The 12,137-nt window shown below is 38.9% G+C and overlaps 1 protein-coding gene across 1 annotated transcript in view; it reads right to left on the bottom strand.

The window, feature by feature from the left end:
- Positions 1-12,137, bottom strand: part of LOC125228258 (glycine receptor subunit alpha-4-like) — a 60,054-nt gene that overhangs the window by 11,031 nt on the left and 36,886 nt on the right.

The raw sequence follows: 12,137 nt of genomic DNA, 5'->3' as shown, positions 1-12,137 counted from the left end.
TGTAAACCTATGGCCCAAAGACGGACATGTAATTTAATTTAATGAAATTTAATCATAGGGGTCACTTTTGGGGGGTAAACTTGAAAATTAAAAATCAAAGTTATTAAAACTATATTGTGTTATATATCAAATGAAAGAGGATTTTATGAGCATTTGAAATATATTTTTTTTTAATTTTTAGTTTTGGTACTTTAGAAGTAATTTAAGAAAATAGACAAAAAATGACCATTCCCCCCCCTTATCTCCGAAACTACTTAGCGTAAAATTTTCAAAAAAATACACGAGATAGCCCTCTACCTCTAGATTAAAGGAAAACCTATTAGAAATCTACAGTCAAGCGTAAGTCGGACTTACGAGAAAAAAACTCAAATTAAGATTTTCACTCACTGACGCTGCAAGCAGTTACTAAACGTCTTAAAATTTTGTAAGCGTGATGGACAGGTAGAAAGAAATTCATTTCTGTCTTTTTCTTTTTAGAAATTGTTCAATTTTTTTTTTTCATTTGCCAAAATGACTTAAGTTCCTACTAAAAAGGAGGCGCTTAAGACCGTTTGTAAGTGGACTGAGCAAAATTTTGTTGAAATCGGTCCAAAAACAGGTCTCTGTTGACGAAAACATAGAATTTGTGCCACCGCCAGCCCAAATCTGAAGTCCATTTTGCTCTATCTCTTATCGTTTCCGAGATATATACGTAAAGTCTTGAAAGTGCGAAAAGTTAACTTTGCCATCACAGTCGTTCAGGCGCTCATGAGTTCTTTGTATGGAAAAGTCGAAAACCGACTCGCACTTGACCAATGTTCATAGAACGTTGTGGTTTTTTACGTGGGTCCGCGACTGACGACGTTCGAATGTTTTGTTCGGAAATGTTTGAGGGTGGTTTCTCTGAAACGTCGCCGGCGGCGGGTGGTTCGACGGGCGAAGGTCACACGCCGCACGCGACGGTCTGTATTCGTTTTGTACAATAGCAACAGACGTCGGACGGCGGGTGGCGTCTTGATATGGAAAATGACTGACTTCACTAAAGATAATGATGAACTCATTGAGGTAATACTAGAGAGGACACTGCGAGCAAAAAGTTTGCGCTACAAACATAAGTCCATGGACTTATGTTGGCTCAGTCAGTCTCTGCGCGTAGCGTGAGGAGGTTGTTTCTGCCTGCACACAAATAAAATGTAAAAATGCCTTCCTGCGCAACAAGATGCTGTTTAAGCCATACGAGAAAATCGAATAAAACTGACGTGTCACATTTCATCGGTTAGTATACACACGCTATGTTAATCGATCTTTATTTAAGTAATTATTTCAATGAAGGGACGCGCTCCTCAAACGCGAAGCTATCGCTGCCATTTTGTTGAACGAAATCATAGATTAATCGCATCATAATCGCACAGACTTGACATGTAGGTAATGAAGTATAGTAATTGTGATTATATTCTGTTTGTAATATATAAAAGAGAAATGTTAAATTTATTTCACTACATAGTTCTAACACGAGTCACGATATTTTCATAGAATAATAACCTATGATTTTCTTCAAGGTCAATTAAAGTATATGAAAAAAATCAATAATGTATTTTTGTTTCACTTAGTAGAACTTAAACATAGCACAATGTATGATATTGCTAAAATTAAACTACTTAGTATTTTACAAAAAGTATAAAAAAAGGTCTACACTAAGAGTGTCGCGTCTAGCACGGGAAGTATGGTCGCGCGATAGACGATAAAATATCAGGCCGTCCCTATCGCACTTACAAATAGTGCGATAGGGACGGCCTGCTATTTTATCGTCTATCGCGCGACCATGCTTCCCGTGTAGGTGGTCATTGGTCAAGTCTTACTCTATGACACGGTACCTCCCCACGCATGCGCCGCGCGCTGCCGGCCGGAGCACAGACTTTGTTTGGGGTGTCATTTCTAGTATGTTAGTACATAGTAATTCAATGGATGAATTGTACTTCTGTGAACTGTTTTCGATATAATCGAATATATGATGTAAATTTTTCTTTACTACAATGCAAGTGTTTGAGTACCAAGTTAAAAATTTCACTTTCTTTTTGCCGGTTTCATACAAAAATATCGTTTGATTGTCTCTTTTTTTGGGTAAAATCAATATTTACATGGAAACGGATTAAGTCGCGTATAATCTTCTTCCTCTAAGAATTACAATGTAAGTATTTTTGCATTCATTTTGATCAGAGCACAACACAACAAATCAAAAATCAGTCTACCAGAGCTTCTGAGTTCCGTCGCCGGCGACGGGTGACCAAGGGTCAGAAAACCCACGCACCCGCGACCGACGGCGTGTGGCACAGCGGCACATGCGGCTCACATCCAGACGCCGCCGGGCGCGTGTGACGGGCCAGAGAAACCAGGGCCTTAGGCCTAGGTGATTATCGCCGCGCCGCAGCGGACGCGCTGAGGGGGGGCGGTGCCTACAGCAGTTGTAGTTGTATGCATACCTAGCTCACGCACACAGACGCGTCCGCTGGCGCCGCCAGGGGCGGCTCACTCCGCTATCCTATCGCCGCGCTACAAGTATATCCTGGCGGCCGCGAGTTCGCGGCCTACTCAGGGGTGGCGCACATTTTCACGGAATGCACGTTCGCATTGTTACTTTACGTCGCAAGGTTTATTAAGCGATGTCCGCGGGTGGAATGTCTAATAATCACAGAGAACCTCCTATAGAGTCGCAATCATGTATATTTTGTTCGCGATACGAGTCACCAGTGTTTGGGGTGCGAGGAGCGGGCGGGGAATGTGTTAAGCGCGCTGTGATTGGCCGTTTCAAGGACGGCGGGCAGTCGCGCCAGATGAAAAGGGACAGAAGTATGACTGTCCCTCTACTGACGCGTAAGTGGCCAATGTAAGTTGACCTATGCCGGCTCTGAATAAATTATAAATATGACTTATTTGTGGAATGTAATGCCGTCTGTTTTTAAATTTGAGCTTCTTGTTACCTTTCCACACCATTTCACACTACAGGTGGACATCTTTAAGGCATCAAAATACCCTTTTCCAATTTTTTAGTGCGAAAAACACGCGCTGCTTTCGGGTCTGTTACTTGGTCGATACTGATCGGGCACGGCGAGCGCCCGCGCTTATATCAGTGCAAATACTAGGAAGGGTGGCGACCGCGAGTCGTCTTGTAATGGATGTCTATAGGGGTTGGTCTGTGCTAATAATACTTAGTTAAATAGACATATTGAATAAAATAAATACCAAAAGATATTCTTATACAGATCTACTACTGATTAAGTCCCACGGAAAAGTTCAATAAGACTTGTGATGTTGGAACCTTGAACAAAAATATATAAATACAGCGTATATACCTAGAAAGTACTCAAGACTTGAATATAATAATATAACATTTAATGTGAGTATTAATTCGTTTGGATCCATTGGTAACCCTATCACCGGACGCCGCGCACGTGCGGCTCGTTTCTTTGTAAGAATGTTGTAGGTATTTAAAAAGGCGGCATATCGGAAACATCAAAGCAGTGGGCCTTCTGTACTTGTGCTATTATATATTCTGTGGCGCCGCGCCGGTGTCCGCGTGCGCTCTCTGCAGTGTGCGCTGCCGCTGCCACGAAACGTTTACCTACTCCGTGTAATACTGATAAAAGAAAGTATTGACATGAATTCACACGTTTTGGAAATGACTGTAGGTATTTTAAATATTTTAGCACAATATGTTTTTTGCCTCTTACTGCCTATTATACAATATATACATACCTACTATGGCAATTCTATCACAGCGCAGAATATGCAGAAGCCGTGCAGAAGCCACATGGTGGTCTGTGGCAGAAACTCAATAGACATTTTTAGAGTTTTTAAAATAAGTACCTAAGTAGGTACGTGAAGTAACATGGTAAATTAAAAAAATATCTTTAGATACTTATTGCGAAGGTGTAAACAATTTCCTTCGTTTTGCCACATATCAATAATTACCTATCTATATTAAATTCATTAATCCGTATACATTACATTTTTACAGTACGGTAATACTTACCCCGTTATTCATAAAGGTACACTAAAGTTATCAAGCCGATAATAGTTATTTGTTATACAAGGGGGCAAAGTTGTATTTTAACGCCGAGTGTGGAATTGAAAAACGAGCAAGTGAAAGGATTCTATAGTTGAACCACGAGCGAAGCGAGTGGTTCGAGAATAGAATCCTGAACTTGCGAGTTTTTTAACACACGAGAAGTAAAATACATTTGCACCCGAGTGTAACACAAAACTTTTCCCCTCACTGTAGCGAGGAAACTACAACGCGAAAAATGCGTTTATCACTGCTTCCAACAGTTCCATAGGTGGTAAATCATCTTTATTACTAGATTCACCTGCTTTTATCAATTTTAAAGCAGTTATTTTGACTTTGTTCAAGGTCAAATTACTTTACCCACTAGTGGATAAAATGCGTTTTTACCCGCTGGTATTAAAGGACAAAACACGTGTTTCCGAGCTAGTGAGGGGAAAAGTTCGTTTGTCCCTTTCCGACGTATTGGTGTGATAGAAAGGGACAAACGAACTTTATCGGCTGGATAACTTTAGTGTACGTTTATGAATAAAGGTGTTAAAATTTATAGCTACGAAATTTTACATAAAACACCTACTTTAAAATAAAATAAAAAATGTTTTCCCCTCACTAGCTCGGAAACACGTGTTTTGTCCTTTAATACCAGCGGGTAAAAACGCATTTTATCCACTAGTGGGTAAAGTAATTTGACCTTGAATAAAGTCAAATTAACTGCTTTAAAATTGATAAAAGTATGTGAATCTAGTAATAAAGATGATTTACCACCTGTGAAACTACTGGAAGCAGTGATAAACGCATTTTTTGCGTTGTAGTTTCCTCGCTGTAGCGAGGGGAAAAGTTTTGTGTTACACTCGGGTGCAAATGTATTTTACTTCTCGTGTGTTAAAAAACTCGCAAGTTCAGGATTCTATTTTCGAACCACTCGCTTCGCTCGTGGTTCAACTATAGAATCCTTTCACTTGCTCGTTTTTCAATTTCACACTCGGCGTTAAAATACAACTTTGCCCCCTTGTATAACAAATAACTATGAATTTGGTTAACATTATAAAAGACCTCACGCAAGCTGTGCTAATTAGTTCGCGAATTCGTCGAGAGGTGGCGTTAAACACAATTATGCTCATTAGAGAACCTATACTTCTAGCCTAGCCCAGTCTTTAGACTTATGTGAGTAACGTAAAAGTACCTAATAGTTTTGTAGGTACGGAACCCTCGGTGGGCGAGTCCGACTCGCACTTGGCCGGTTTTTTTTTTTTTTCTATTTATTGGGGTAAACAAACAGCCACTACAGTCTTTGTCGTTTTGATCATCATCTATGTAGGTATGTGTTGTGTTGTTTATAGTTATATCATTGTGATGTGTGTAGTGTACCTATAGGTAACATGGCGAGCCTTTTTATCCTATTTTGGCATGTCCGCAAACCAATAACAAAAAAAGTAGCGTTACTTATTTCAGAGCCTGAATTTAAAATAAAACAATTATTTACCTACAGGACATAGAAATTAAAAACAATGAAATCTATGGATAAATAAGGTATATATTTAACCTAACCTTTTGTTACTCAATTAAAGTTTAAAATAATTTTTAAGAAAAAAAAAACGCCGCTTTTGGGGTTCTGCTGAAAGGTACTTGCGAATGTTGGATTATGTAGAAATGTGTAGGTATTTTTTAAAACTGCTTATAAAAATACCAAAGTCACTATAAGTGTGCCGTTATGATTTGAGGAGTTCCGCTTGACCATCATCAGCAGTTCTACTGCACCAAATGTCACTGTTCCGTACGTAAATGCATGCTGTTCTTATAAAACCACAAAAATCACCATAATAATATGCATGCCTTTCAGATTTGAGGAATTCCCTAGATTTCTCCAGGATCCCATCATCAGAACTTGGTTCTTATAATAAAAATAGGACCAATCTATATGCATATACATTCAATTAAAAAAAAAAATCGGTCCAGTAACGACGCGACGGAGATGTCGTGGAACACACATAAAAAACATACAGATGAATTGAGAACCACCTTTGTTGAGATTTGGGACGGCGGTTAAAAATTATGGAATAAGTATGTGAAAATTTGTACACGCGGACTGAGGAGGTTAATAATTTTCTAAATTATTAGGATTTGAAACTCATGCAAGTCATGTTTTAAGGACTGCAAATATATGTCTCAAAGGTTTATTTATACAATACGATATACTTCGTGTTAATACGATGTTCAGTGATTAGAACAGAGGCTTCGATTAAAGCGTCGCCTCGATTCTATTTATAACTGGGATGCACCGTTCCTCTATATTTGTCTCTGGAGTCAATCAACCAATCATTTTCATATACTTATCACAATTATAGGCTGGATATTATAAGTCGGGATACCGAAGAACGGGGTGCCATTTACTATATATATACATTACATTCTTGCCTGTAAAGCAAGCATTTAGCAGAGCACATGGCAGTGACAGGTGGTTAGCCCATTCCCCATACCACAATTGAACCCATATCTAGGGTTGCAAATAGAAAAAAAACCAAATATTTTTTTTCAGAATTTTGAAACGTTTATTGGGAAATCCCCGATGCGGCGTGCAACGCGGAGAGGTGGTGGTGTTGCCAACAGTAAATAGTGATAACTACCAACTACAGATTTCGTAAATGTTACTTTTATAAGACCAGAAATTAAAATTATTTGATTAAATGTTTTTAATAGTTAACATTAAGTCTAAAAAACCGTATAAAAGTATTAATTGCTTTGCAAATTTTGAGATTTCGTACTTTAGAAAAAAACATGATCCAGAAAAAAACTGTTTTTTTTTCACGGTTTTTTTTCATGTTTTTTTTTCAAGCCAGAAAAAAAACCGTTTTTTTGCAACCCTACCCATATCCCACAGTCGACTTCTACGACACCCACGGTAGGAAAGGCAGACCTTTTAAGCCCATCACCACACGTGACCTCCTCAATACCTTCGTGTTTCTAAAAATAACATTAACTTCTTGAAATATTTCATACTTTGTTAGAAATATCCGCGTAAGTAACTTTGGAAACTTTGTTTCAGCGGCTTGCACAATTTAAATTATGGTTGCTTATTTCTGAGAATTTTTGTGACTTTCCGTTACATAAAACCACAGTATAATAAAGAGTACTATCGTACAGTATGGCCACTCCCGCTCCCCGCTGAAAGTGCCACCCACCCCCTCTCGGTTACCTCACAGTTACCGCCTGTCAAAAATGCGAACAATCGACCTGTCATATTTCACTCATACAAGCTTAGTACGCGTTCACCTACACGAGCTTAGACTGTGTGCTAGGAACGCACCTCTTTCATATATTTGACGGCCAGTGTCCGAGGTGTGATAAAACTGTACTTTTCCGGAAGCTTTAGACCTGTGTATGTATACTCATAAGATAGTATATCATCCTGAAACGAAATGTTTGAGGTGCTCCATAAGGACCTATAAGGTCCAGTAAAAAATAAGGGGAGTAAGGACCCTTTTACTAGTGCAAATATTTTGTTCTTGATTTGGAACCAAATAATGAATTAAAGCTCAAAAAACTTGTTATTTTGTTTATGGTGCTAACAAATATAGAAACAACGAACGAAATATAGAACGTATGTATTTTTAATGATTTCTTTTGTTCAATAAATTATGGAAGGATGTAAAAAAAATATATATATAAAATCGTTGTCAATAGAAATTGTCAACAATGTAAACAAACCATTATATAAAATATCAATATTTTAGCACAATTTTATTATTTTAAAGGTTGAGGATCATAATTCGAGATGAATTGATTAAATAACACATGGATTTAGCCAGTATCTGATGAGTTAGAATGAAAATTAAAGACATTTTGACTACAAGGTTTGTTTATATTGTTCACAAATTCTATTGACGGCGACTTTAGAAACATAATTTAGCTTTTAACACTTACAAAAGTATGAAAATATAAAAGTAGGATTAAGCTTAAGAACCGGGTTTTCTTAGGTGTGAAGTACTTTAAAAAAGTTTTAAAATATAGTTACAGTGGGTCTTAAGAGGATATACTTATGAGATTTATTTCTATTAGGAACATACAATTGAATTTTAAGTTTGCAATTTCTAACCCATGTCATTTTTTAAACAGAAAACATAGAATAATTTTCACAAACGTAGTAATGTTTACCTGACTTAGGCCATAACTTTCAAGCTCTAAACGGTGTAACGACCCGATGTCCTCGCCTCTTACAAATCTATGTATATAATTATTTGAATAATCAGACTTTGTTTCTTTTAGACAATTGTCTATGTTAATGTTGTGTTGTATGATTTCATAATAAGTAATATTCTAATCAAATAGTTACACTATTTGAATACAGTATTTGTAAAATTAAATATGCTTAGAAACAAAAATTCCAGGAAATTGAAAATAACAATTCTCGGAATTTGGGCACGCACATTTCGCACAACGATCACTGTTGCTACCCGCAGCACAAGGCCACGCTGGGGAGATCACACGATAGAAAAATAATAATTATTCCCGGAATTCAAACGTACATAATTTACAAAGATCAACATTTCTAAAACTGTTGCCAAAAGCGTTATTATCGAGGAAAGCAGTAAATCGGGATAAAAATATGAAAGTTAGCGTAATTTACAAAATCAAACATTCCTTACACTATTGCCGTAAGCGTTGTTATCGAGGAAAGCGGAACTTTGGACGAAAAACTTCAACCAATGAGACGCTAGAGAATCGCGTCCCGGGCGTTTGGGGAGCGTCACCAAGAACAGCGCATGCGTCATATTCGGGGGAATAAAACTCTGAGCGCAGCGTCAGATGGGGTCATTAGGTTCGGGAACGTTGAAGACATAACATTATAAGAATAGGTACTTTGTGACTACGGAGAAGGCTGGAGCTAAGGTTTGCATAGTTCAGAAAAAGGAGATTTGGTGAGTAAGCCAATAGTTATGCAGAATGAAGGAGCTAGCCATCGAAGGCGACATAAAGAAGACCTTCTGACATTAAGAAAACAGGTATTAATTATTCTTTAATAATTTTAGTGCGCAAGTGAACTACATAATTAATTACGTGACGGTTTTCATTGGCATTTTATGTGTGTTATTTAAATAATACTATATAGTTCGTGTGGCATAAACTAAAGAACCCCGCTTTAAGTACGTAATTGCAATAAAACTATTTTAGCTACATACCTTTTTACATTTACAATCCATCGGGACACTAGCTTGCTTTTATAGTGTAAATATTTCACTAACCAATTCACTAAGACACAAACACAGTTTATAACACAATGCTTATTGCTTTCCATTATTTTTCACATACACAAAAAGTTAATAAAGTGTTGATAATTTAAAGGCTCTGTGACAAGTCTACAAAGTACGTAAGATTAGATCTTCGCGGTTATAATTTTAGTTCATTATTACACTGTTATTGCAAGTATACTTTCACCACGTAGTTTTAAGTATTTGCCTATCGGTATGTATCAATTACAAACAATTTAGATTAAAAAGGCATCGCGTTAAACCGAGCGAAAATGACATGCGAATTATTCCCGTGACGTAAGGCAGCGTTCCCACTTATGAGACGCGTGTCTCGGGGCGCGCAAGAGACGTCTCCGCCACGCCGCCTCAGTGTAATTTAACGAGGTGGCGGCGGCGCGGTGGCGGCGACGGGGCGCGGCGTCGCTTGAGGCGCGTCTTACGTCTTTCCTATACAAAATGTACTGAGGAGACGTTTTTTAAATTACACTGAAGCGGCGCGGCGCAGGCGGCGCAGGCAACTCAAGCGACGCGCCGCTAGCAGACACAACTCGAGCGTCGCCCAGGGGGCGCGCCGCTTGATATACAGGATGTATTATTTTATCAGCAACAAAAATATGTGATGATATTGAATTAAGGCAAAACAGGACATATAAACGCTCTCCATTATTTCCTCCCTGGTTTATACCTATGTACTTATTATTATTATCAATATCTGTGTCGCACGTCACACCGTTTTGCTTTTTTGGCATGTTTGTTTTTACTAACGCAAAGACGACGGAGTGGTATAAGTTTGACGTGTCTGTCTGTCTGTCTGTATGTCTGTGTGTGTGTGTGTGTGTATGTCTGTGGCATCGTAGCTACCAAACGGATGAACCGATTTAGATTTAGTTTTTTTTTGTTTGATAGCTGAATTAGTCGGGAGTGTGCTTAGCCATGTTTCGTGATAATCGGTCCACTGTGTCGGGGTTTTTTTTCTATTTTTTTATGTTGTGGTTAGGTTATTAAAGAAACAAGTTGAGCCTTTCAGTTGGTCAAAACGGCTTAATTTAATTTGCCACAAAGAAAGACGTGGTATTCAAAACTGAGATCAATTATTAGCCAAAATATCGAAACGGTCCGACACAGATTATTTCATCATTATCCTGATTGAGAGGAAGTTTTTAAGAAATCTCGATTTTTGTATTTTTCATTAAGTACGCAGGATTTCTCGCCTGAGCAGCAATTGTCCTTATCGCATCAAATTTAGGGGCGGGGTTTTAGTGTCTAAATTCGTACACTGAAATAAAGTGATGATACTACATATATAATTTGATAAGAATTTATTTTTAAAACATTAAATAATAATTTGATACTATATATACTCGACATTCAATGACGATATATAACAGAATTTTGCACAAAATAGGCTCACCCCTTTGATGTTAAAAAGCCGCCACTTCAAAGCAAATGAACCGCACACGAGCAGACGACATTGAATTCTATTGCGCGGCGCGAAGGTCGAAAGCCGCGCCCGCACCTGGCCGTGTAGGTAGCCAAGAGGCTGCACACGTGTGCTTTTTTCTTTGAATTCGCCGACGACGCAGCTGTGAACGCAGGTGCAGCCTTCTTTCTCTTTCATTTATATTTCTGTTTCAACGGTTAGCCGTTTGCCAGCCGGCAATGAAGGTTGTTTTTTATAACCGAGTTAAAAAAAGGAGGAGGTTCTCAATTCGACTGAATGTTTTTTAGGGTTCCGCAGTCAACTAGGAACCCTTATAGTTTCGCCATGTCTGTCTGTCCGTCCGTCCGTCCGTCCGCGGATAATCTCAGTAACCGTAAGCACTAGAAAGCTGAAATTTGGTAACAATATGTATATCAATCACGCCAACAAAGTGCAAAAATAAAAAATGGAAAAAAATGTTTTATTAGGGTACCCCCTACATGTAAAGTGGGGGCTGATTTTTTTTCATTCCAACCCCAACGTGTGATACATTGTTGGATAGGTATTAAAAAATGAGTAAGGGTTTACTAAGATTGTTTTTTTGATAATATTAATATGTTTCCGCAACAAAATCAGCCTGTATAATGACGCATCGCGCCGTGTTTTCGCCTCTTATGTGTAATTTAGATTGCGCCCGCGCCCCGTCCGCGCCTCGTCCTCGCCACGCCCGCGCCCCGCCACGTCCGTTGTGTTTATTTTAGACGTAAGACGCGCCCCAGGCGGCGCGGCGCGCGCCACGCCGCCGCCACGCCACCTGGGGCGCGCCTTACGTCCTTCCTATACAAAATGTACTGAAGAGACGCTTTTTGAATTACACTCAGGTGGCGTGGCGCCGACGCCCTTTGCGCGCCCCGAGACACGCGTCTCATAAGTGGGAACGCTGCCTAACGTTACTGATTCGGTACTAGCTACGCCGCGGGCCGGCGAGCGTTGGGATTTGACCTTCAAATTTCAAAATGGCGGATTGTTGCGACTCGCGACGACACGACACTTAGTCGCGAATTCTGTACTTTCGATATTCTATTTAACAGCAATTCCCGAATAGTTTGTACATTTGGATCACGTCTCCGATTTTGATAAAAATTGGTAGGCTGACAGAGTCCGTGATGCTGAACAAGATCCACTAGGTTTCCCAAAATGTCCTATGTAGTTTGTATGAAACCTTCCTTTTTTGTTACCAGATTTCTATACATTTTCGGTAACAAAAAAGGAAAGTTTCATACAATCAACCTAGGACATTTTGGGAAACCTAATGGATCTTGCTCAGCATCATGGACTCTATCAGCCTACCAATTTTTATCCAAATCGGAGACGTGATCCAAATGTACAAACTTAACGGGAATTGCTGTTAACGTACTAATATATATTCTGT

The sequence above is a fragment of the Leguminivora glycinivorella genome, chromosome 7 (assembly GCF_023078275.1).
Source record: "Leguminivora glycinivorella isolate SPB_JAAS2020 chromosome 7, LegGlyc_1.1, whole genome shotgun sequence".
Classification (NCBI taxonomy): domain Eukaryota; kingdom Metazoa; phylum Arthropoda; class Insecta; order Lepidoptera; family Tortricidae; genus Leguminivora; species Leguminivora glycinivorella.
Note: the sequence above shows the minus strand (reverse complement) of the source record. Positions and strands in the feature narration are given on the sequence as shown.